This window comes from Hyperoodon ampullatus (genome assembly GCF_949752795.1).
Source record: "Hyperoodon ampullatus genome assembly, chromosome: 1".
NCBI lineage: Eukaryota > Metazoa > Chordata > Mammalia > Artiodactyla > Ziphiidae > Hyperoodon > Hyperoodon ampullatus.
The window spans coordinates 181,440,647-181,466,068 of record NC_136914.1 but is presented as its reverse complement, the minus strand read 5'-3'; positions in this window follow the sequence as shown (position 1 = coordinate 181,466,068).

The following is a 25,422-nucleotide window of genomic DNA, read 5'->3' as shown; positions in this document are numbered from 1 at the left end:
GACACGAGTGTTCTAGAAATGGGAACAGGGGACACACATTCCATCAGTCTGCCCCTAATGTGATCTGGTCTGTAAAACTGAGCTATATAAAGTTCTGTCATTTTAGCCCCCTCATGGAGACCTCCGTGTGGGAGGAATGACCCCCATCCTTGAAGGTCATCCAGTGAGGCTCAACTGAGTAGCCACTTCCTCAGGGGACTCTCCCAACCCTACGGGTCCAGGGCTCCCTCAAGGATGGCATGGCCATGCCTTGTCACTCTCTCCAGACATGGAACCCTTGGGGGCAGCCCAGGTGGTGATCCTCTCTTTGTACTCCAGTGCATTCAGGAGTGCCGTTCTTGTGTGATTTTCCCCGAAGATGCCCTACATGGTAGCACCTTCCATGAGGAAGCCTTCAAAGGATGCGTGCTGAGCCCGTGAATGAATGGTTCACCTAAACAGGCATAAGTCCCTCAGGCCATGGAAGCAAGCAGGCTCGCCTCAGGACAATGGCTCCACCTGGCCCTTTCCTCAGGACAGGGAGCCAGTCCAGGCTGCTCTCAGGCTCAGCTGCTGTGTGAGTGCCCAGCGGGGGCCCACCCTCTACCCTTGGCCCAGGTTGGAATTCCCAGGAGTGCAGGACCGCAGGGCCTGTGGAGAAGCACCCTCCTGGCTGAGTGGAGATCTGCCCTTCAGCCTTGTCATGGCCATGTGCACATTCAGGGCACCATTAACCCCGCCGTATATCCTGCAAGATGCTGCCACTGGACTTCAGAGAACCTGAGTGGCTTTTTCTTTTTTTAATCCCAGAGCCCACGGCAGTTGGCAGTTTGCACCATCTCTGCTCAGCCCTGGGATTTAGTGACAGGTGCCTTGGAGCATGTCCCCCAGAGCCCATCACCAGCATCCGTGGAAAAGAAGGAAAATAATTTGTTCCCCCTTCCAAAAAATGTGTGTAGAGAAAATAGGCCTAGTCTTAGATCTGAGCCAACTCTCTTCAAATTGATCTGTCTCAAAAGAAGTGAGAAAGTGCAGGGGTTTTCCCCCTGGGTAAGAGGGAAGCATGACAAGAGCCTGGAAACTTGGCAGGGATGCCCTGGATCGCAGCTCTGGCATCAGGCCACTTGGCCAAGGACGGGGGAGAAGCTTTGCAGTTGTCCTGATGAAATTCCCTCCTCGACTTAGACAAGGCAGGCGCATGTGTGTGCACAGCACAGATGGGGCTCTAGCCTTGCACGGGAGGCTGCACTCCTCCACTTGACCTCAAGTCAGTGGACACTTCCCAGCATTTAATGAGCCCCACTGTGTGCCGGGCACTCACAGGTGGCACTTCCTACAGGTGGCACTTCCTTCATGGTAGGAAGGTGACCCTGGAGGAGCACAGTTTTCTAGTTCCTCCTAAGGCCTCCTGATTCTGCCTGGTCAATCCCGTGTCAAGGATTGTATCCAGGTGTGCACGCTCACCTGGGAAGTGACAACCATCACTCCAATGGCCTCTGGGGTCTTTCCCACATCAGAACCCAAAGTCCTCATGTGGAAGTTTGAGTTCCCTGGTGCCCGACATGTGGCTATGAGGAACCATCCAAACGACTGGGGGCATTTTCACTGCTGGACCCAGATGTTTGGCATCAGGGAGGTGCCCTGCATAGGTCACTCCACCTGTTTAAAGAAAATTGAGCTCTCATGTAAAATACTTTTCATACTCCTGAGGAAACCAAAGTAGATATGCTGGGCTCTGTAGCCAGTGCCTGGAGTTTCCTGTGCTTTGTACGGGAAGGCTGAACCTGGGGTGGGCTGGTACCTGGAGCCTCCAGCAGGCTGCTTCCCGTGCACTGGCCGCCCGCAAACCTCACCATGATCTGGCTGTGGGGCTCCATGACCGTGAGGCCCACGCTCACAGCCTGCCTGGCAGCGAGCAGGCCCAGAGAGCGGGGAGACAGAGCAGCCAGAGGTCCCGGGTGGTGACGGACGATGGCCGTGGACCCCTGGGGGTCCTGCTGCTGAGGGCAGAACTTCTGGTCCATGTGTGCCTCACACCCCACCTCTGGGGAACCCTGGACATCCCTCGCAGCTGTAGCTGCCCCTGGGCATCCTCTCTGATGAGCTTCCTCCAGCTGAGCTCAGAGAGGAGAGAGCCGTCAGGGCCTTGGAAGCCCGCTTCGGAGGTCCAAACTGAAGCTGCTGATCGAGATCCAGGAAGGGGCATCCAAAGAACGGGCCCAGGCAGAGCCACAGGGGCTGCTGGGCACCCTACCTCATCTGAGCTGAGTACAAGGGCACAGGCAGTTCTGATGTCCCGTGTCAGCTTCTGTCTGTCCTTCATGAGACCGAGCTAGAGTGACATGCATGTGGAAAACGTTTCTACCGCTGCACCGGGGCTGGGTGAGAGGGCTGGCGGTGCTTTTCGGCACCACGCTTTAGAAGGGCCTCTGAGCCTCTGGAGGATATCCACACAGGGGCCTCATGGGAGCACTGGAGGTCCCCGGAAGAAGCATGAGGAATGACCCTGAGATGAGGAGGTCCAGGAGACTGGAAGATGAGTTGATAACACGGACCCCAGGTAAGGCCAAGCCCTGTCACCATGAGTGGCATAGGACTTGCACACCCCGTTCACAATGCCCCTACCATTGACCAGTGCGTCTCCTCTAAGAAGCAGGCCGGCCTTGCCCTTCAGAGGACTTAGGCTCTGGGTTAGGCCTTCCAGCCTCCCTCAGGAAGCCACAGAGCCCGGGAATTGCAAAGACAGCAGGAATCCCATCGCAGTGTCCCCCTGGCAGCCATCTCCGCTGTCTTCCGGGTCTTGCTTGATCCCTTTGGTTGTGCCTGCCCCTGGATTTCAGCTCTACCTCCTGGGAGATGGCGGCCACTAGACTTGGCTCAGCATGGCCCAGGGCTCTTTCTAGAGCCTACTCAATCCTTTGTCTCACGCTGCCCTCTTTTTCCCCTTATTCCCACTGATGCTTTTCTATTTTGATTAGAGTGGTTTGCCATCCCTGCAGCTTCCTCCCAGGGCCTTTCTGCCCCCTCCCCAGGGCCTCTCTGACCCTTTATTGGATAACCCTCTACTTATCAGGATGAGGGAGCGTGAGGGCAGGTCCTCCTGATGCTAAGATTCCATGAGGGCTGAGAACAGTCACAGGCCAGATCCTCCTTAGCACGTGCTCCACTGCCAAGTGGGATGAGAGTTCCACCTCTCTGTGCATGGTCTCCCTACCTCGATAGGGTATGGGAACTGGGACCCCAAAGGGCTGCAGAAGGATGGAATCCAGTCCGAAGTGCTGCCGAGGGTCAGGTGCCAGGCTCAGCGTCTGCTGCTCCAGGCCCCAGGTCCTGCACATCTCGCTCCTTCTCCAGAACATTCCTCTGTCTAGAGCACTGACCCCCCCCCCCCAGGAAATGGGTCCTGAGAGGCCCCAAGTGGCTCTGGGAAGTCCACCTCAGCATGTACTAGGCGGAAAAGGCCAAAGGGCCAAGTGCAAGGCACAGTCCTGGGGTGAGTTGGAGGTCAAGGCCAGGTCTCCAAAGCCCATGGACTGAGTCCAGTGGATGAGCTGGGTTGCAAGAAGGAAAAGGAATCAAAGGTCAGAGGAAACAGGGACAGAGTCATAGCAGGGTGGTCCCAAGAGTGAGCGGACCTGGGAGCTGGCCTCATCTTCACTGGCTGTGTGGGCAGGTGGGGTGTGTTCAGGAGGTCTTGGAACCAGCCAGGCACGATGTGTACTTGTGAATAGCCACCCATGTGTGCAGGCCTGAAAGGATGGACCCTCTTGGAGGGGACTTCAGCAGGTGGCCCTGAGCTCTTGGCACCTGGATCCTGAGCCTCCAAGGAGCATGGCAGCCAGGCCTCCCTGTGACCATGGGCTCAGGGAGTGTGAGGACCCACTGGGATGGCCAGGCTACAGCATGAGTAGGAAACAGCCGTGGGAGCTACCAGAGACAGCAGGGCAGAGGGTCTCTCCGAAAGGGCCTGGGGACAAAAAGCCTGGGTTGTTAGTACTTCCTGTGTCTTCTCTCCCTAGAACAACGCAGAGGGCATCTTCGTGTCAAAGTCCCCCTCCCACTCTCTACCAAGCCCCTGCTGAGGCACCTTTGTCCTGCCAAGGGGCTGGGTGTGAAGAGGTGAGACCCTGGGGCTCAAAGCAGCACCTGTCAGAGGAACAGCGAGGGCTGGAAGTCCCGGGTGGTCAGGTGGGGTGGGGAGAGTGGAGCAGACAGGTGGGACTCAGGGCGGGGACACAGGGTGCCAGCATCTTGTCCTGCAGGCTAAGGGGAGGTGGGCAACGTCGGGCTGAGAACACAGCCAGAACAGAGGCCCCCTGAGGGGAAGGGGAGAGAGCAGCCCATTCCATCTGGGGGTGGGGTCTGTAAGTCCTGAAGAAGCTCAAATTTGGGCAAACGGATTCCTGGGAGGATATCTTTTTTTTTTTTTTTTAACATCTTTATTGGAGTATAATTGCTTTACAATGATGTGTTAGTTTCTGCTTTATAACAAAGTGAATCAGATATACATATACATATGTTCCCATATCTCTTCCCTCTTGTGTCTCCCTCCCTCCCACCCCTCTAGGTGGTCACAAAGCACCGAGCTGATCTCCCTGTGCTATGTAGCTGCTTCCCACTAGCTATCTATTTTACGTTTGGTAGTGTATATATGTCCATGCCACTCTCTCACTTTGTCCCAGCTTACCCTTCTCCCTCCCCATATCATCAAGTCCTTTCTCTAGTAGGTCTGTGTCTTTATTCCTGTCTTACCCCTAGGTTCTTCATGACCTTTTTTTTTTTTCTTAGATTCCATATATATGTGTTAGCATATGGTATTTGTTTTTCTCTTTCTAACTTCACTCTTTATGACAGACTCTAGGTCCATCCACCTCACTACAAATAACTCAATTTCATTTCTTTTTATGGCTGAGTAATATTCCATTGTATACATGTGCTGCATCTTCTTTATCCATTCATCTGTTGATGGACACTTAGGTTGCTTCCATGTCCTGGCTATTGTAAATAGAGCTGTGCTGAACATTTGGGTACATGAATCTTTTGAATTACGGTTTTCTCAGGGTATATGCCCAGTAGTGAGATTGCTAGGTCGTATGGTAGTTCTATTTTTAGTTTTTTTTTTTTTTTTTCTTTTGTGGTACGCAGGCCTCTCACTGTTGCGGGCTCTCCCGTTGTGGAGCACAGGCTCTGGACGCACAGGCTCAGCAGCCATGGCTCACGGGCCCAGCCGCTCCGCGGCACGTGGGATCTTCCTGGACCAGGGCACGAACCTGCGTCCCCTGCATCGGCAGGTGGACTCTCAACCACTGTGCCACCAGGGAAGCCCCCTATTTTTAGTTTTTTAAGGAACCCCCATACTGTTCTCCATAGTGGCTGTATCAATTTACATTCCCACCAACAGTGCATGAGGGTTCCCTTTTCCCTGGGAGGTATCTTAGAAGGGGCTCACTAGTACCAGGTGCCGCTCTGGGACCTGTACAGGAGCTTTCTCTCTGAATCTCCACGTGGGCTCTCCAAGCTTGTCTCAGTGAGGAGGCCATGAGGAGACAAGGCAGGAAAAGGTCCTCTCGCTTTCCCGGGGTCACACGATGGCTTGGAAGGGGCCCAGTGACGTGGACTTCACTCGGTGGGTCCCCAAGCCCCACGCAGGTCAAGGTATCTCTAGGCGGTAGAAAGAGGTGGTCTGAGGGCCAGAAGGATCCTCAGAGAAAGGGCCACCTCCATTCAGGAGCCTGGCCGGCCTGCTAGGCCCTCCCAGCTCCGTCCCCTCTCCTGGGCCCTCCCCTGCTCTGGTAGACACAGCGCCAAGGCCAGGCAAGCCAGAGGCGGGCCTTGGTTGGGCAGTGGAGGGCTTGGTGCAGCGCCCCAGCTGGAAGGCGATGTGGGAAACTCCTGCTTGAGGGGGGCTGCTCAGACGGGGCCCTAGGCCTCTGGGTTCAAGGTCCCGTTTTCCCACTGCCTCAGCAGACGGAGAAGGGGCTCCAGTGGCCGAGGTCTGAGCAATGGTCCTGCTGGCTGCACAGCTCTGGCGGCAGGCCACCACCCTCTGAACGCAACGACTTGGAAAGGCTCCTCCTGGGAAACTGGGCGGTACGGCCTGTGACCCTCATGCTCCGCCGTGCTCCGCCTTTCTCCACGGAGCCCTGACCTCAGGGCCGAGGGTGAGCATGAGTGAGGGTGTCAGGGAAGTGGGTGCTTCTGGGAGTGGGGGTCTCGTGCAGAGAGGCGAGTGCTGGTGGGTCCACGTGGCACAGAGTGAGGAAAAGAAAGCGTGTGCGTCTGTGCACAGGCATAGGGGCGAGCGCTGTGTGGAGGCGTATAAAGCAGGGGGTGGCTGGGCTGGTGAGGGGGCAGGTGAGGGTGTAGCTGGCAGGTGAGGGGGTCTGTAAGGCCTGGGGTAGGCAATGGCGCTGTGGTTTGCATAGAGGCTGGATGATTGAGGAATGGGGAGCCCATGTGCGGGCTGGTTTCATGAACCAAGGCCTTAACTGCCGCAGGGGAGGCCCTGGAGGCTTGGCCCTGCAGGATGGGTGGGTGCGGGAACACACAGAGGCAGGGCACCTGGCTGGGCCCTGGGCCCGTCTCCCTGTGAGGGCTTCATGGCCTGGGGAGAGGGGTCGAGGGGCAGTTCCGTGGGGTGGGGGTCATTGGAGGCAGGAAAGGAGGACTCCATAGCAAAGTGAAGGCAGGGAGTGAAGGCTGGGGGGCACCCCGGCTGAGGAGACACTGGGGCAGTGTCTGCATACAGTAGGTGCTTATGAATTTGTTTGCTATGTGACTGGTTCCTGGTGCCAGTGGACTGAGGGGTCCTCAAGAGGGGCGTCAGTGTGTGTGTGTGTGTGTGTGTGTGTGTGTGTGTGTGAAAGAGAGCGGGAGAAATGGTGCGTGCATGCACACCCTGTATCCCCTGGTACCCGCTCTGTCCCTCCCTGCAGCAAAGGATGCCTGTGAGTGAAGCTGCATCTTCAGCATGACCAGCAGGGGGTGCTGTGCCACCGAGGGACGCCCCGCCCCACCCCCACCCCCCCATCCTGGAAACACTTTCAACAGCTGGAATACATATTTTTACATTTTTGAGTGGGTGCCCATATCTGGCATCGCTTCCATGGTAATCTAGCTCCGGTCCTAGATGGCAAACTGTCTGCACTTCATCACCTCGTATGCTAATAATATCTCAGGATGTCACACCGGGGGCAGCCTGGGGCTCCTGGTGCCCCCAGCCCCTCTCAGCCCTGAGAAAGGGACATACAGTTCCTGATGAGAAGGCATCTGGAGCAGGTGTGAAATAAAGCCTGAGAAAGGGAAGGTGCCCAGTCCACATGGGAGGAGCAAAGGGGAGCATGGAGGCCAGGGGGCTTCAACCAGGGGCTTCACCAGAGCCCAGGGCAGGACACCCAGCACAGGTCCCTGTCCTCGCAGGCTTGGTGGCCCCAGGGCCTCCTGGCAGGGTGTGGTTTTCTTGGGAGCGGCAAAGAGTGGCCTGGGGTGACATCAGAGGCAAGAACAGGGGTCCTGGGAACGGCTGCTGACACCCTCAGGTCAAACCTGGAGGGACCCACCTTGCCTCTGCTCACTTATGTCACCCACTGTGTTGTGAACTCATGCAGCACACAAAATGCGCTATCAAGGCAAGGGTGGGTCACGGGATGGCCCAGAGGAGGGGTTCAGCCCAGCTGGGGGGTTGGGGGCTGCCAGGGGCTTCAACGGAAGGTTTGTCTGACTGTGTTCCGAAGAATGAGTAGGAGTCAGTTGGGCCAAGTGGGCAGCATTCCACGCTCGAGGCCCGTGTTGCACAAGCAGGAAGTGGGAGCTGGGTGGTGGGTGGTAAGTTGAAGAAGGCTGCAGGTCTGTGTTAAGAGTGGCGGCTGACCAGCCCCCGTGGGGTGCTCAGACAGCTGAACCTACACATCTTGGACCCCAGGGCCAAGGGCAGACTCTGGGGGAGGGAGTGAGTCCTAGGACAAGGGGGGTGAAGGGGGTGGAAGTCAATCACTGAAACCAACAGGGGCGGCCCCAAATCCTACCTTGGTATCTTTAGATTCAACATTAAGACAAACTAAACTTTCAAATCTGGGCTTTTCCAGGGACAAATAGCCAACTTCTCTGGAGCTGGGATTCCATCTGTAAAATGGAAATGAGGGAGATGGGGTGATGATAATCCCCACAGGGCAGTCGTGAGGGTTAGATGAGGTGTTTGTAAGCCCTTATCAGTGCCTCACACACCGTAGGGGTCAATAAATGTTAACCATTATTATTATTATTCCAGGGTTTCTGCAGGTGAGGAAGCTGGGAGGGAATTTAAGTATGTTTTCTAATTTTGTGTCTTTTTATCCTGTTTTATGGATGAAGAAGCAGGGCAGCCAAGCTTCGTCGCTTGCCCAGGCCTCACAGCCATAGCTCAGCAAAGCTGGTAACTGGTCCAGACACGTCTGCTTCTCACCGCCCGAGGGGCAGCCCAGGGCTGGGGCCAGCCGCGCCAGCAGGACCCTTCTTAGGGACCGTGGGATCAGCCCCTGGAAGGCACTCTGACCTGGTTGCCTGAGTGGAGACAGTAGCTGTGTTGAAACATCATCTTTGGTAGCAGCAAAGAAGGGGAAAGAAAACTAAGCCAGCATGTCATCGGCAGCCTGGCCCTCTGGGGACTCCCTGTGGCTTGGGCCATCTTACTGCCTTGGCTTTGTTTGTGTTGCGCTGGGTGACAAGGAGAAGGGCAGCCCAGGAGTCTGCAGGCCAAGGGCAGGGTGACCAGCCTGGAGGCTGCAGGCCGCAGTGGGCTCTGCATGGGGATCATCTGAGTACCTCGATGGCTCTTGAGGGACAGGGCATGTGGCCCGCGGCTGGGGGCAAAGGAGGAATGTGGGATCTGTGAGGAACCCCCCCGCCAGTCAGTCATCAGGGTTGTTGGGAGGTTAGGGGGTGGGTGTTAGGGGACACCAAACAAAGGTCATAAAGGTGGTGTGTAGGTCAGATTTATCCTGTCAGTGTATTTGATTTGGCTTACAGAGTGCTTCTCAAAAATTTTTATGTATGTCCTAACATTTTCCTATAAAAATCCAGGTTTGAAGTTTCTCTTGAAAAAAATGGAGGATCTGGGCACCTTGTGTGAGAGGAGAGAGGTTGCCTATGCAGTTGGTGAAAATGTTACCACAGACCCCACCACTCTCTATAGTGCCCCCTTCACTGCTTATATGTCCCTTGCCTTGGTGGGCCACTCTGTTAGCAGCCACCACCATGGATGGGGACGCCCTCCATGAGTCCTTGGCCCCTCCCCAAGACCCTCAATCTGGCTATGATCCTGGTTGCCCTAGAGAGGAATATGGGGGTGGTGACAGGCACTCAAGGTCACTGGTGTTAGCAGTCCACAGCAGAGTAGGGAGTGAATGGGGGAGCAGTGAGAGAGGGCTCCCCCGCCCCAGAACTAGCAATTTTGGTTTGGGCTGGAAACTTGGTGGGAGCAGCCACCCGGGGACCCTGTGTGTGGCTTGGCCTCTGGTTCTCTCATGCTGGGAGAGAGAAGGCTGGAGCTGATTGGCCCCAGTCACACTGTCACAGAGGAAAACTCCACCCACTCTGGGGGAGATGAAGGGAAAGGGCAAAAAGAGGTTCCTAAGATTTCCAGAAGCTTCCAGATATACCACAAGCTTCCAGGACAGACAACAGACATTGAAGCAACTGTCCTTAACCCCAAGCTGAGGGGGAGGCAGAGATGTGGGGAGAAGGCTCCACAGCTCCCAGGGTCAGGCACACCCTCTGGGGAGCACAGGGGTAGCTCCCTGGTGTGGGGACAAGGGGCAAGCACTGAGTCGGGTTCGGCTGAACAATGGGGCAGGACCCACCCAGCAGGCCCCCAGGTGACCTTGGGCACAGAGCAACTGCTGCCAGGTGAAGATGAGCCTGGAGGTGATGGGGTGGGGGTGATGGGAGGTCAGGGGGAGAGAGACCGAGAGAGAAGGAGAGATGGAGAGAGACAGACACAGAGATGCACGGAGACAGCGAGAGACAGATTGAGAACAAGAAAGAGCAGGAATCTGGATGAGCCTCTTGGGGCCTGTGGGTTCCACCTGACTTGGGACAAGCTGGGTGCCCACACGCCTCCCTTGAAGACCTGACCGCAGGTCCTCACCTCTCCCCTTCCAAGGCCTGGCTCATGGCCCATGCCGGGGAGCATCCGGTGCTAAGGATGCTGGCACATACCAGGTGCTCAAGAACTCTCCTTATAATGGCTGCCGCTCTGTCTCCTGCCAGTGGATCCCTGCTCACCAGGGAAAGCACACCAGGAAAGCCTCAGCCAGCCTGGGGACATCTGGGAAAGGACCACCGGGGCTGGGTGGGTTTCTGCCGATGGCCAGTAAGATCGGGCAAGGCCAGCACCATCCTCAGCAGCAGGGCCTGGCAGGAAGGCTCAGCAACCCCTCTGAGCCCAGCCTCGGGCCCCAGGCCCTGCCCACCAAGAGGGGTCTGTCATCGAGGACCCACGGACTGGGGCTTTGGGACGCATCGACGACAAAATCAAAAACATATTTTTCTGTGTTGGAAGACAGAGCCGTGATAAATTTGGAAAGTAATAAACATTAGAGCTTTGCAGACCATTTCCCAGCATCTCACAGCACACTGGCTTCCTGCAGCCGGAGTGGCGTACCCCCAAGTGCATGTGGCCTGGACCAGGGGCTGCTCCGATCAGTAAAGTTGGGGCCGTGCTCTGGAAGGCCGAGTGCACTTCATTAGAGGCTGGTGATGGGGAGCTTCCAAGTGGATGGTTTGGAAGCCCACGAGCAGGCAATGTGGGGGGAAAATGCCCCGTCGGGAGTTGTGGCCAAAGCAGATCATGGTTATTCACAGTGTGGTTTCCAGCTGCTTCCAAATCTGCCTGTGCCAGCTGGGAGTCTGAGTGAGTTATGCCTCCCTGTGTGGATCTCAGTTTCCCCAGCTTCTTCAAGACATCGGCCAATCTGCTGTGACTCCGACATTCTTCCGAGCAGGCTCGAAGGTGGCACCCGGGGCTTCCTGGAGATAGAACCTCTGCATCAGATGGATCCTGCACATCATAAACTGGCCTGAGTAACACATAGGATCAAAGATCATAGAGGGCCTGGAAGGGGTCTGCTCCACCTCATTTCTGTGCCTGCTGGTGGCCTTTGCTGGCTGGATAGACACGTAGAAACTCCTTTTGTGTGAAAGCCGGGATAAGGGAGATCAGAGTGTGTGGGTGCAGAGCCTTTGGCAGGATGGGGTCTGTGGGCCACGCTGTGTTCAGGCACCCGGTTCAGGGGGCTTTCCTCCCAGGCTGGTGGCCTCTGAAGTGTCGTGAGCCCACCCTGCGCTTGTGATTTCCTGGTCTTCCTCTGTACCTGGCACAGGGCTGTGCCTCTAGTTTGACCTCTCTTGGCCCTCCTTTTTCTCTCTGGAAACTTCCCTTCCTGGAATTGGACCCCAGGACTCCCCTGACCCATAGAGTCTCCCTCCGGCACTGAGTCCCATGAAGAGTCTCCTCCTGGGTGGCCCCTGCACAGAGGCCTCCGCGATGGGACCCTTGCTGTGCAGGCCGATGGCGCTAGCTCTGACCACCATATAAGCTCACCCTCTACCTGAGCAGAGTTGATGGCCCAGCTCACAGGCTCGTCTCATACATACACAGGCACCTTGCATGGATCAGGAACACAGAGGCACACAATTTTTGCCTCCTTTCCCCTTGCTCATTTCTGTTTAAAAAATTATGCCTGCACAGCATGTGTAATTTATATATTTCCATAATCCCAGCCTGCTTTCTAAAGAGACTCAAGCAGACCAGAGAAGGTAGTTTGAGTTCAGGATGAGTAATATTGAATCATCCAACCTAAAATGGAGTTGTGACAATCCCACTGGATAAGGTGGAGTCTGTGTCCTTGCCGTGTAGTTCTCATGATGCACCATCACTGTAGCAGTGCTCAAAGGGGTAGAACCAAGGTCCTCGGAGATCGCTCAGACCCTCACTTTACAGAGAGGAGAGTGAGGTCCATCATATGGGCTCTTGTCTTTTCTCTTCTTCCTGGTCTCTCCAAGGTCCAAAGGACTCCTCAGCTGGAGGATATTTTCAGGTTATGTCCTCTTACACATCCCCATCCAGGCATGTACTTGGCTCTTGTGACAGTGAGAACCAAGAGAACTGCCTGTACACGCAATAGCCCACCCACTGAGAGGAAAGCCCACATTAGAATGAGGAATCTTGCAAAGAGTGGCTCCAAGTTTACCTGTGTTGCTGAATCATAGTGTCCAGGCAAAGGCTCCAGGGATCCTGCAGAAATGAGGTGGGAGGTGCCCATTTTTTTGATGGCTAAAGCAATTTATTTTAAAGAAATACTGATGAGTACAAAGACATTCCTGTGGGAGCAGGTGTGTCGGCCAGCTAGTGTAGGTGTCTGATTTCCTTCAACAACTGGTTCATTTTAAAAAGGCACATTCTTGGGCTTCCCTGGTGGTGCAGTGGTTGAGAGTCCGCCTGCCGATGCAGGGGACACGGGTTCGTGCCCCGGTCCGGGAAGATCCCACATGCCGTGGAGCGGCTGGGCCCGTGAGCCATGGCCGCTAAGCCTGCGCGTCCAGAGCCTGTGCTCCGCAATGGGAGAGGCCACAACAGTGAGAGGCCCGCGTATTGCCAAAAAAAAAAAAAAAAGCACATTCTTCTGATTGTCAAAGTCATCTATGCTGATTATACAAACACACACACACGCGCTGGTACACACCAATAAATACATAAAAAAGAAAATAACAATCACAAATGGCACCACTGAGAAGCATTTTAGGAACATTCTGGTACATTTCTTCAGTTCTAGACACCTAGCTGTACACAAGAGAGGGACTGTTTTAAACACTGTCGCTGTCATATCGTCATTGTGCCATGTAATGCTGTGGGAGCTTCATTTGGCTTACATATTTGCTTGTATTTCTAATCATTTCTATTCATAGATTCCTGGAAGGGGAATCACTGGGCTGAAGGGTGTGAACATGTTGAGTATTTCTTGCCAACTAGCCTTCCAGAAAGTGAGTCACTTTATTTGCTCTCCAGGAGCATGACGGTGCCCACCACCAGTCTTTAAAAAAGGATCAGGGCTGCAAATGACTCAGAAGTGAATCTGGTGCCTAGCTATCTAGTGACTAGATGCCAGTCTAATCACCACGTGAAGCAGGAGCTGCCTGGCAGGGGGCCCTCTGCTGAAGCTTCAGGGGCAGAGAGCTGGCTCCCTGCAGGAAAGCCTCCACTCCTGCAGGTTCTTAGGTTGGCTCTGTGTGCCCTTGGCCGCCAGGCACCTTCCCACCAAGGACTGTCTGAGGCAGTGGAGAGTCTGTGTGGTGGGCAGGCCCCCTCCCCCTCCCATCCCTCCGTCACCCATGTCAGTCATGGTAGACCTAGGTTCTAGTATTCCTTACTCAATTTGGGGAACTCCTTTAAGAAAAAAAACACAAAAGTATGAATACAAAATTAGGTCTAAAAGTGAATATTTCCAGTGTGACCAGAATCACAACAAATCATACATTTTAAAAAGCTGATAAATAATATAAATATCATAAAACCCTTCAAAAACATAATTTTGACTCACTTCTAGCCATACTTCTATAATACTTTCCTTACGTTTCTGGCTGAGTAGTCTTTGTTCTCTTCATATGACAGTGATTTTCTACAGTCATAATAAAAAGATAATTTAGTCTTTCTTCAGAGTATGGCTGATCAAAAATAGTAAAAGTTTTGGGGTAGTTTAGAAAAATTGCTTTCAATTTCATAACTCATTGGTAATGACATGTAAATTATAGTATTATTATCAAATTTGGGGAACATTTGTATCATGTTTCTGTGTGTATGTGAGCTATAAGATTTTAGGGCATTCCAAGGTTTCTCCTGGTTACTATTCTTAAATATTCTTTGAATGATGATATTCACATCTTTGTCACTTTGGGTTTTCTTTGTTGTCAGTTTTAGTGAATTCAGCAAGAAATTGAAATATCTTCCCAATATCTTCCTGGGATTCACTCCTTTTAATTACTTAGATTACTAAACCCATCCAAGAGCCTATGTATTATTTTTTTAGAGATTTATCTCTTCCTCTTCATGGTAAAATCTGAACATTTAAAATTTTAATTTGATTAACAATAATTTTTATTGATTCCATTGCACATCTTTATACCTTGTCTTATACTCCACTAATTTTTATCTGATTTTTTTCTCAGTTTCTTTTTTTAAAAATTGAAGTCCAGTTGCTGTACGATATTATATAAGTTACAGGTATACAATATAGTGATTCACAATTTTAAAAGTTATGCTCCATTTATAGTTATAAAATATTGCTATATTCCCTTTATTGTACAATATATCCTTGTAGCTTATTTTATACCTAATAGTTTGTACCTCTTACTCCCCTACCCCTACATTGCCCCTCCCCCCCCTTGGTAACCACAATTTTGTCTTCTATATCTGTGAGTATGCTTCTTTTCTCAGTTTCTTAATTAAAAATTTAAGTACAAAAAATTACGTGTATGTTCAAATTGGAAAACTATAACTTTTCATTTGATTTATTGCAACATTTTAAAACATCTTTCTAAATTAAAATTTGAACAATATATTCCCAATTGAACCTCTCCTTAGCTGGATACCAAAACGCCTGGGGCCCCACCAATGCCACCTGACGGGGGTTGGGGGGTATATGTGACAAATGGGAAGCCTCAGTGCAAAGAGAAGGCAATCTTACTTTTTATATTGTTAGGGTCCCTCCTGGGGCTTTGGAAGGGGTTCCTGTAAATTGGGGGCCAGTCCTATAAGTGTCATTAGCTTGAAGGTAAATTCACCTGCGGCATCAGTCTTGGACTGCTGTCCCCACCTCCTTCTGCCCTGTGGAGTCTCTATTCAAAGGACTTTTGGCTTTTCTAACCTAAAGCCTTAGCCTGAGATGGTGACTGTGGCTTAGCAGGTCAGATGAGACGGACCTGGCCATGTTCATTGTTCACTTCATCAGGGCAGCTTAGGAGACATTCCTGTAACTCTTGACAAACCTGCTCTCTCATGTTGAGAAGTGTCTACAAATCTGTGTTTGTGCATGGGTTCAAGAACTAGGAAGAAGGCCTGGATATAAATTATGGATCTATCTATCTTACAAACTCCTTAAAATAGTTTCAGGTTTACTTTTGTCTTTAAAAATCAATATAATTCAAGAAAAAGAGGTGACAAGCCTCTGACTGGGAGACATATCTAACAAAGGACTTATGTAAACTATACAAAGAACTCTTAAAACTCAACAGTAAGAAAATGCAAGCCACTGACTGGGAGAAAATATTTGCAAAAGACATATCTGATAAAGGACTTATGTAGAATATAGAAAGAACTCTTAAAAGTTAACAATAAGGGGCTTCCCTGGTGGTGCAGTGGTTGAGAGTCCGCCTGCTGATGCAGGGGACGCGGGTTCGTGCCCTGGTCCGGGAGAATCCCACATGCCGCAGAGCGACTGGGCCCGTGAGCCTGAGCGTCTGGAGCCTGTGCTCCGCAACGGGAGAGGCCACAACAGTGAGAGGCCCGCGTACCACAAAAAAAAAAAAAAAAAAAAAATGAGCAACTCAATTAAAAATGGGCAAAAAGATTATACATACTGTATGATTCTAACCTAATGATAACCTGGAAAAGGGAAAGCTATGGGGACAGTAAAAAAATCAGTAATTGCCAGGGGCTTCTCGGGAAGGAGGGATGAATAGGAGAATCGCAGATAAGTTTTAGGGCAGAGAAGATACTATGACATTGCAAAGGTGGATACATGTCATTACAGGCAGACCTCAGAGGTACTGCGTGTTCAGCTCCAGACCAGTGCCATAAGGTAAATATTGCAAAAAGCAAGTCACACAAATTTTTGGTCTCCCAGTGCATATAAAATTTATGTTTACGCTATACTGTAGTCCATTAAGTGTGCAATAGCATTATGTCTAAAAATCAATGTACATACCTTAATTAAAAAATGCCGTAAGGACTTCCTTGGTGGTGCAGTGGTTAAGAATCCGCCTACCATTGCAGGGGACATGGGTTCGAGCCCTGGTCCGGGAAGATCCCACATGTCGGTCGTAGAGCAACAAAGCCTATGCGTCACAACTACTGAGCCTGTGCTCTAGAGCCCGCGAGCCACAACTACTGAAGCCCATGCACCTAGAGCCTGTGCTCCGCACCAAGAGAAGCCACCACGATGAGAAGCCCACGTGCCACAATGGAGAAGCCCCCACTCGCCACAACTAGGGAAAGCCGCGAGCAGCAAGAAAGACCCAAAGCAGCCAAAAATAAATAAATAAATAAATTTATTTATTTAAAAAAATGCTCACCATCATCTGAGGCTTCAGTGAGTCATAGGAGTGACATCAAAGATCACCGACCACAGATCACCATAACAAATATAATAATAATGAAAAAGTTTGAGATATTTCAAGAATTACCAAAATGTGACAGACATGCAGTGAGCAAATGCTGTTGGAAAAATGGCACCAATAGACTTGCTCGTTGCAGGTTGCCACAAACCTTCAATTTGAAGAAAATGCAGTATCTGTGAAGCACAGTAAGGAGAAGTGCAATAAAAATCAGTATGCCTGTGTACGTTTGTCCAAACCCATAGAATGTACAGCACCAAGAGTGAACCCTAATGTAAACTATGGACTTCAGGTGATAAAGATGTGTAAGTGTAGGGTCGTTGATTATAATGAAGGTACCACTCTGGTGGTGGGGTGTTGGTAACCGGGAGGTTGTGCGCGTGAGCGCAAAGACATTTGGGAAATCTCTGTATTACTCCAGGCTCAGTTTTGCTGCAAACTTACTTCTCTAAAAAATAAAAGCTATTAAAAGCAATATAGTCAATGGTTTTCTAACTTATTTAATAGCCATTTCCAACTAATTCATTCAATCCATATTTACTAATAGATCTCTGAGGCCCAAGGGACAAAGTCAAGAAAAAGGCTGGAGAGATTCCTAGGGTCACAGCAACATAATGCAGGAAGACAGTCATCTAGAAGGGCAAATAAATTAAAAGATCATAATCGCAATGAATGTTTATTCAGTCGTCCGTATTTCACAGAAATAATGAGCAGGGGGGACTCAAGGTAGTCTAGAGGGTGAGGGTGTCTTTCCCAAGGAAGTGACATCTGACCTGAAGGGTGGCTGGAGTCACTCAGGTCAAGAGAATGGCAGCAAGAGGGCAGGGAGAAGGACGTGTGTGGAGGCCCCGAGCGGGAAGGAGCTGGGGCTCTGAGGTGCAGAGAGAAGGAGCCTGTGGCTGCAGCTTAAGTTGCAAGAGGGTGACTGTCCAAGGGCTCCGTAGAGGGGGCAGGGCCAGCCCTGCAGTGCCTGGGGGCCCTCGCTAGGGCTCTGCTTTCTCTCCAGATGGATCAGAAATATTTGAAGGGCTTTAGTGAAGGCGTGGAAATGATCGGGTTTGTGTTTCAAAAATATTATCCTGGCTAATGCACAGAATGGATCAGGTGAGAGCAAGAGTGAAAATGGGAGACTAGTTCAGAGGCATCGCAGTGAGCCAGGCAGGAAAGCGTGTTGACCAGTGTGGTGGGAGAGACATGGACCGAGCCAGGAGAGCTTCTTAGGCCAGGAGCCAGGGGACAGTGTCAGAGAGAAAAAGTGTTGTATCCTGAGATACAGGACACTGGAGGGGAAGAGACCTGGGAACAAGGATGAGGTGCTCACTGCGGACTTGCTGAGTGAGATGTGCCTGGGCCGCATGCAGCTGGAGCCCCACACTCAGTCTGGGCTGGAGACATATCTCTGAGCAGATAGACGGTTAATTGGAGCCATGCGGCTGATGAAATCATCTAAGGGGAACGTGTGGCTGAGAGGAGCAGGGAACAGGGCCCCCATGGCCGCCTCCATCCTCTGTCAGGAGATCATCAGATCATCAACAACAAAAGCTAGAGCCCAGATTTGGTCCATGCTCTCCAGGTGACAAAGGGCTCGCACCCAACGTCCCTATGATTCCTCACCAGACCCTTAGAGGCGAGCATGCTTGTAACCGCTGGGAGGCTTTGCAGTGCAGCGGAGGCAGAGCGGGACTAGGAATCACAGAGGCTGAGGCTCTGATTCACAGGGTATTCACAGGGTATCCTGACCACCGAGAGCCATGGGAATCCAATGACACACTGCATTTACAAAGCACCAGGCACCGCACCTGACACATGGGCTGTTGAGGTTTTAAGGGACTCATAAATAACACCCCATTACTCTCCTCCGCTGCTCACCTCCAACTGGGAAATGAGACGCTGGAGACAGATTAACTGAGAAATGGACAAGCGACAGAATCCTTGTGGTCTTGCTGATGGACAGCAGGCCTTAGCTCTGTGGTCCACACGGGGTACTCAGCTTCCTGCATCTGCCACCATCCTCCTGGTCACACCGTCACATCACGGGACAGCCCACCTGAGCGATCTTGTGGGCCGGCAGAGCAGAACAGTCAAACTCACCAGGAGCAGAGGGAGGGCCGGGAGGGTCTGAGTCTTCTGGGAGCTGCCTTTTAAAAAAAAATTTTATTTATTTTTGGCTGTGTTGGGTCTTCCCTGCTGCGCACGGGCTTTTTCTAGTTGTGGTGAGCGGGGGCTACTCTTCGTTGCGATGCACAGGCTTCTCATTGCAGTGGCTTCTCTTGTGGTGGAGCACGGGCTCTAGGCACGTGGGCTTCAGTAGTTGTGGCACGAGGGCTCAGTAGTTGTGGCTCACAGGCTCTAGAGCACAGACTCAGTAGTTGTGGTACACGGGCCCAGTTGCTCCATGGCATGTGGGATCTTCCCAGACCAGGGCTCGAACCCATGTCCCCTGCATTGACAGGTGGATTCTTAACCACTGCACCACCAAGGAAGTCCCTGGGGGCTGCCTTTTGATGGCTCCACCCCACCCAAAGTAGAGCTTTGGATAGTGCTGTCACCCACCACCAGCTGGGGTGGGGGAGGACGGCAGGGACTGTCACTCTGGTGACGTCTCCCCACATGGCCTTGTAAAGCCCTCTATCACACCACAACCAATGGGTGATTGTAAATATTCAGGCTCTTACTCTCTACTTTACTGTTTTCAGGGTCACAAGGAGGTGCTTCTTTCTGTCCTGTTGGTTATGTCTGTCAGACATGATCTCTGATGTCTGGGTCACAGGTATCAGAATCTGGGGACCAGCTCCCTTCCATGTGGTCTTTGGGTCCCATGGACGTGGCCACAGTGTGGATGGCATATGATGATCCAGGCATCCCCAGCTGTCTGTGCTCAGGGGACCAGAGAGGTAAACACTGGCCCCAGTGGGGAGCTTGCCCACTTTGGTCTGTTCACGGCTCAGCACAGCTCAGACTTCCAGACATCTAGCACCCGACATACCCATCCTGTGTGTCTCCAAAATCTCCTCTCCCCTCCCCACCTCTCCTTTCAGTCCTCTTGCCCTTGCCAGTCCTTCCCAGAGACACCCATCCCCACTGTCAGGGCCGGTTATGACAGCTGGCTCTGGGATTGGATATCTGGAACAGAGAGACAAACCCAAAAGACCTGTGTGTGTGTGTGAGCGGGGGGGAAGGCAGAGTGGGCTTCCAGTTGGAATTCCCTGTCCTGGTCCAAGCACAGGTGAGGCGTTCTCACCTGCCTTTGATGCCAGGCTAGGCATCAGTCATTCATAGTAATGAGAAGAACTTGTGTGGCAGGTGCACGTCTTGTTTTATTTGTTTGTGGTGCTTCTGCCAGACCCGAAGAAGTTCAGTCTGGGAAATATCGGAGCCTTCCCCTGCATCCCAAGCTCATGAAGGTCCCAGCGTCCCTACAAAGAGCAGGACATTTGGACAAGCCCTCCAGCCCACTGGTTAGGGCGGGGATGCTGAGGCTGCAGCCTGTATGGTCTCTTCAAGCCCAGTGGCCCCATGTGCCCTGGACCACAAGGTCACAGCAGCCTGGGCCTGAGCAGAACATCCTGTTCCTGAGTGGGGTCTCCCATATAGGGATCCACTCCCCTCAGAGGTCCTGTCACTCCCCTGTAGGGTTGACGTCAAGCTGGGCAGGGTCTCCTCTCCTCTAGGGACCCCTGGACTTCTGGCTGCCCCGAGTCTGGGCTTTGGCAGCGAACACCTTTCCTCCTACCATCACACTGTCAGGTTTTGAAGATCACAATCCAGGAATAGGGTTGGTCTCTGGGCAGCTTCTGCTTCCTGTCCTGTTGCAACCCTCCTAAGAAGGAGGGAGTGCAAAGGCCGACTTCAAGCCTAGACAGGAGAGGGGACAGAGAGAGAACTGACAAATGCCACATCTCATCAATTATCCTGCCAACCCTGTGACTGTGTCCCATGCTTGATCTCACTGCTTCCCTGTCTGTGATCTCCAGACAGATCTTCCTGACAGCACAAGGGGGCTGGGTTCTTTGGGGGACGCTGAGCCTCAGGGTAAACTTTGCACATCAATTACGGGCAAAGGTAACGAATTGAAAACATGGTGTTTTTTGAAATCCCCACTGTGTACGGAGAGCCCTGCAATGAGCTGTCTGCTTTGAGCAGTTGTGTTGTACTGATCGCAGGATTTGCAAGAGGAGGTAGGGATTGGGCTTGGGATTCTCCACCCTGTGCCACAAAGTTTGCCTTCCCAGGTTCATGCACTGCAATGGAGCTTGAGTCCAGCCCTGTGGGTACCCCCACAGTCTCCCCAGTGCTGAGATAGAGATGTCTCTTCTTCCTGGGGCTCCACTCCCCCTTCTCCTCCATGGCCTGTATCTCTTCTGCTCCCCACCAAGAGGGTCTCACCCCAGCCTCCTACTGGAGGTCAGTCCTTCGGTTTCCCCAGCTCCCTGATGGGAGGCACCACACCTGAACCTAGGGTGGGGCTGACAGGACAAGGGGCCTTCGCAGCGCTTGCCCTGAGCAACGGAAAGATGCTCAGACATTTCACCCTCCCTGATGAAGACTCCTCGGGGCACCCCCTGGACCTTATTACACTAACAGAGTGTCCCCCTCTGTATTCATAACTTGGTGTGTGCCTGACCCAGGAGGAGAAAGGAGGAAAGAAAAAAACCTTCACATATTATAAAAACAAACAGGGATGTATCATGAGGGAGAAGGAAACTTGTGCATGAATTTTAAGGATAAGAAGCAAGACTTTAAAGAATTCTGGATTGCAGCTCCTTTTTGGGCTGTGCCCCAAATGCCCCAAATGACTTATTCATTCATCGGAGATCTGTTGGATAAAAAGTTTGAAATGTGCTGACTTCACCCATTTAATCATTTCCTTGTTGTTTCTTTGGTAGATATTTTTTTTAAATTTTATGTTTATCAAAGTCGTACATATACATAGTTTTAAAAGTTAAAGGGTTCTGCAAGGCTTATAATAAAAACCAGCATTTCCCTTCCCCCTTCCTGATCCTCACTCCCCAGAGGCCATCACTTAGAATTCTTCTCGCTGATTCTTCTGCTGCTTTCCTCCTTACTTTAAAATAACATGCTTCGACTGCCATTTCTTGATTTTCCAGTTTAAATGTTATTTGATGAATTCCTACTATGGAAGAGGAGGACTTAGCACTCTGAAACCACCCTCCCCCCATGCATAGGCACACTCTCTTCTCCTCAACCCCCGTCATGGTAGTTATAGTGTAATTTTTGGCCAAATCAATATTCGGTATTTACGTAGTTATGACTATGTTCATATTATTCACGGCTAAACCATGTACAGCACATTTCCTATCTTGTACAGCTTTTTGTTTTGCTTGGAATAAAGGGTTGCCAAGTTTTCCCTTTGTTTAGTGTTTGATTACCAGTCTTTTGTAGACTTTGGGCCGAAGGAGGCTATCCCTGCTCTTTGTGTAGATTCGCGTGCTCTCCAGCGTGGACTGGCTGCTGCCTGTGCTGCTACCCCCCAACCCCCGTGGCCTTGGGGTCCTGTGCACCCCTTTGACTTCCCCAAGTTGGGTCCCTGTTGCCTGAATCCAATGTCCTCTCCTGGTTTCCTCCCTTGTTCTGGTGAAGCGCCTCCTCCAAGAGCTTCCTAACAAATGTTCTGTGTTAGCACAGTGTTTTCAGAGCTTGTACAGGCAAAACTTAGCCAGTCCACCCTCACTTTTGATTGGCAGCCTGGGTGGAGATGCTTGACCCTCAGACTTTGAAGCCGTCGCCCACTGCCTTCCAGCTCGCAGAGCTGCTGTGGAGAAGTCAGATGCTGTTCTCATCAGGCCAGTTTCCTCTCTGAAATCTTTCAGAATTTTCTTTTCATCCTTGGGCTGCCCGGGTATGGGTCTCATTTCACATGGGGGTTTTCAAACTGGAGGCTTATAGTTGTTACTCACAATCTGGTAAATGTTCTTTTATTATTTTTCGACCCCTCCTCCTCATCCCCCCAATCTATTTTCTCTGTTCTCATTTCTAACCCTTTTTGTTTTTTCAGTTATGGACCTCCTGAGCTGATTCTCTAGAGTTTGTAGTTTTCCTCTCCGACGTTCCATCTCTTTGTTTGTGTTCTGTCTTTTGGAAGATGTCTCTTAACCTTTCTGTTGAGCTTCTTGTATGCTATTGTTTTGCATATCTGCATTGTTAATTTCCAAAACTACTTTTAAAATTCTGAATAATTCTTTTAAAGCTTTGTTATTATTTTGTACGCAACCCACTCACTCATTTCATGGGTACATGCATTATCTTATTTCCTGGAGATAGCACTTGTAATTTATATACATAGATAATAATTTTTTCCTCCCCTGCTCCCTGAGATATCTCTGTTTCTTCGAAGTTCTTTTTTTACTCTTTGATGGTTTTGCCTCTGACTTGATGTAAGCAGTAAGGCTCTAACACACACACTGGAAGCTCTGTGTGTCTGGGTGGGGCTTTGGTGGAGGAAGACTGATCTGGGCCATTTTACTGGAGGGGGTATCCGAACTGCCAGTGTCTGTATAGATTCTATTGGGCTGGCCTGTATCCCTAGAGAAGAATCATCCAAAATACTGCTTGGCTTCTAGTTCTCAGGGAGAAAGAGGTGTAGGGTGTGGGTTTCAGCATTCAGCATGTTGACTTTCTCTTCATCTCCGTGGTCAGCCTGGTGCCCTCACCTGCATCTGTCCCCTTGGTTCCTGAGTCCAGAGCCCCCTGCTTCTCTCTCACTAGAGAGTAGAGCCCTGTCTTCTGCCAGGATGATGGGGAGGTAGTTTCTTTTTTTTTTTTTTTTTTTTGCATTACGTGGGCTTCTCACTGCTGTGGCCTCTCCCGTTGCGGAGCACAGGCTCCGGACGCGCAGGCCCAGCAGCCATGGCTCACGGGCCCAGCCGCTCCGCGGCACGTGGGATCTTCCCAGACCGGGGCACGAACCCGTGTCCCCTGCATCGGCAGGCGGACTCTCAACCACTGCGCCACCAGGGAAGCCCGGGAGGTAGTTTCTTACCTGTACAAATTGGGGCAAGGGACCACGGGCCAAAACATTCTCATACTAATTTTTAACTATCCCTCTGTTTTCAGCTCCACCCACACCGCCACTTGCAGACATACCTGTCACTTGTAATCCCAACTCCTTTCTGGCAGACTCTGCTTTGCTTCCAGGCTTCCCCCACCACCTGGGTAGGTTTCAGGCTTCTCAGATCTGCTCCAGCATGACCACTCATGCAGCTGCTTTCCAGGTTCCAAGATTTCATCCCTGTTACTTCCTCTCCATTTTCTTTGTCTGTAGAAGGTTTTGCCTTATTTTCCCTTCTTACTGTCAGGAGACACTAGATTAACACGCTGGGGAGCCCATGGGACTTTCTTTGCTTGCTCTGTTCTGGAAACTCCTCCCATCCCGTCATGGACTGCCCCTGCCAGCTCAGGACAAGCTGCCCTGTCTCTCTCTGCCTCTCACATGGGTGGGAGGTGAATGATTGGAAAATCCGTTCAGGAGGCCTTGAATCCAGCCTTTAGACCCTGGGGACTAGTTGGCATCTACCATATTGTGCTTGATCTTTGGAGTCTGTGCACAAACCGAGGCTGAAAGAGCCCCACTGGAGCATCCCACATTCATTGCCTTCATCTTAATGGTCTCTTCCAATCCTTTACCCACTTTTTCATTGGATTGTTTTCTTTTTGTGATTTGTAAGCACTGTTTTTGGCTATGAATCCTTTGCTTGTTAGAAAATTCCAAATGCTACTTGTTTTTTTAACTTTATGGTGTGTTTTGAGCTATGGAAATTTTTAATTTTTGTAAGGTTAATCACTTGTTTCCTTTATGGCTTCTGGGTGTTGAATCTTCCTTCCTGGGGAAGGAACCCCCATCCTAAAGTTGTAAAAAACCCTCTTTCCCGCCCCCCCTAAAACTTTTGTTGTTTCTTTCCTTTAGCTTTTTTAAAATATTTACTTTTCATGACAAAAAAAATGCACTCTAATGCAGCAAAATAGTCAACACAGAGATATGTCACAGGGAGTTAACAATCTCTTCTCTTTTTACTTCCAGGCCAGCTTCCTCAAGTCACCAGTCTTAACAGTTTGAAGTCTATCACACCCTTCTTTATGGTCATTCAAATGTGTGTTCAGATTTATGGGATTTAGTTTTGCTTTGTTTTATCAAAATGGGAAGATGGTAATTAAACATCTCTGAAACTAATTTTTTTACACTTTATTATAGATTTTGTTGTTCCACTTTAAAAATGGTTTTAATTAAAATTTCTATTGAGGTAACTATAGATTCACGTGTACTTCTAAACAATACTGTGTATCTTTTACCCAATTTCTTCCAATGGTAACATCTTGCAAAACTGTAGTCCAATGTCACAACCAGGAGAGTGAAATTAAGATGATCCAGGGATATTTTTTGTTTGTTTGTTTTGTTCTACATCTCTTTTTATTTTTACTTTTTCCACATCTTTATTGGAGTATAAATGCTTTACAATGTTGTGTTAGTTTCTGCTGTACAACAAAGTGAATCAGCTATACGTATACATATATCCCCCATCCCCTTCAGCTTGAGCCTCCCTACCACCCTCCCTATCCCACCCCTCTAGGTCGTCACAAAGCATCGAGCTGATCTCCCTGTGCTATGCGGCTGCTTCCCACTAACCATCCATTTTACTTTTGGTAGTGTATATGTCAGTGCTACTCTCTCACTTCATCCCAGCTTCCCCTTCCCCCTCCCTGTGTCCTCAAGTCTGTTCTCTCTGTCTGCGTCTTTATTCCTGTCCTTCCCCTAGGTTCATCAGTATTGCTTTTTTTTTTCTTTCTTTCTTTTTTTTGCGGTACGCAGGCCTCTCACTGTTGTGGCCTCTCCCAATGCGGAGCACAGGCTCTGGACACACAGGCTCAGCGGCCATGGCTCATGGGCCCAGCCGCTCCGCAGCATGCAGGATCTTCCCGGACTGGGGCACGAACCCATGTCCCCTGCATCGGCAGGCGGATTCTCAACCACTGCGTCACCAGGGAAGTCCCAGTATTGCTTTTTAAAATTCCATATATATGTGTTAGCATACGGTATTTGTTTTTCTCTTTTTGACTTACTTC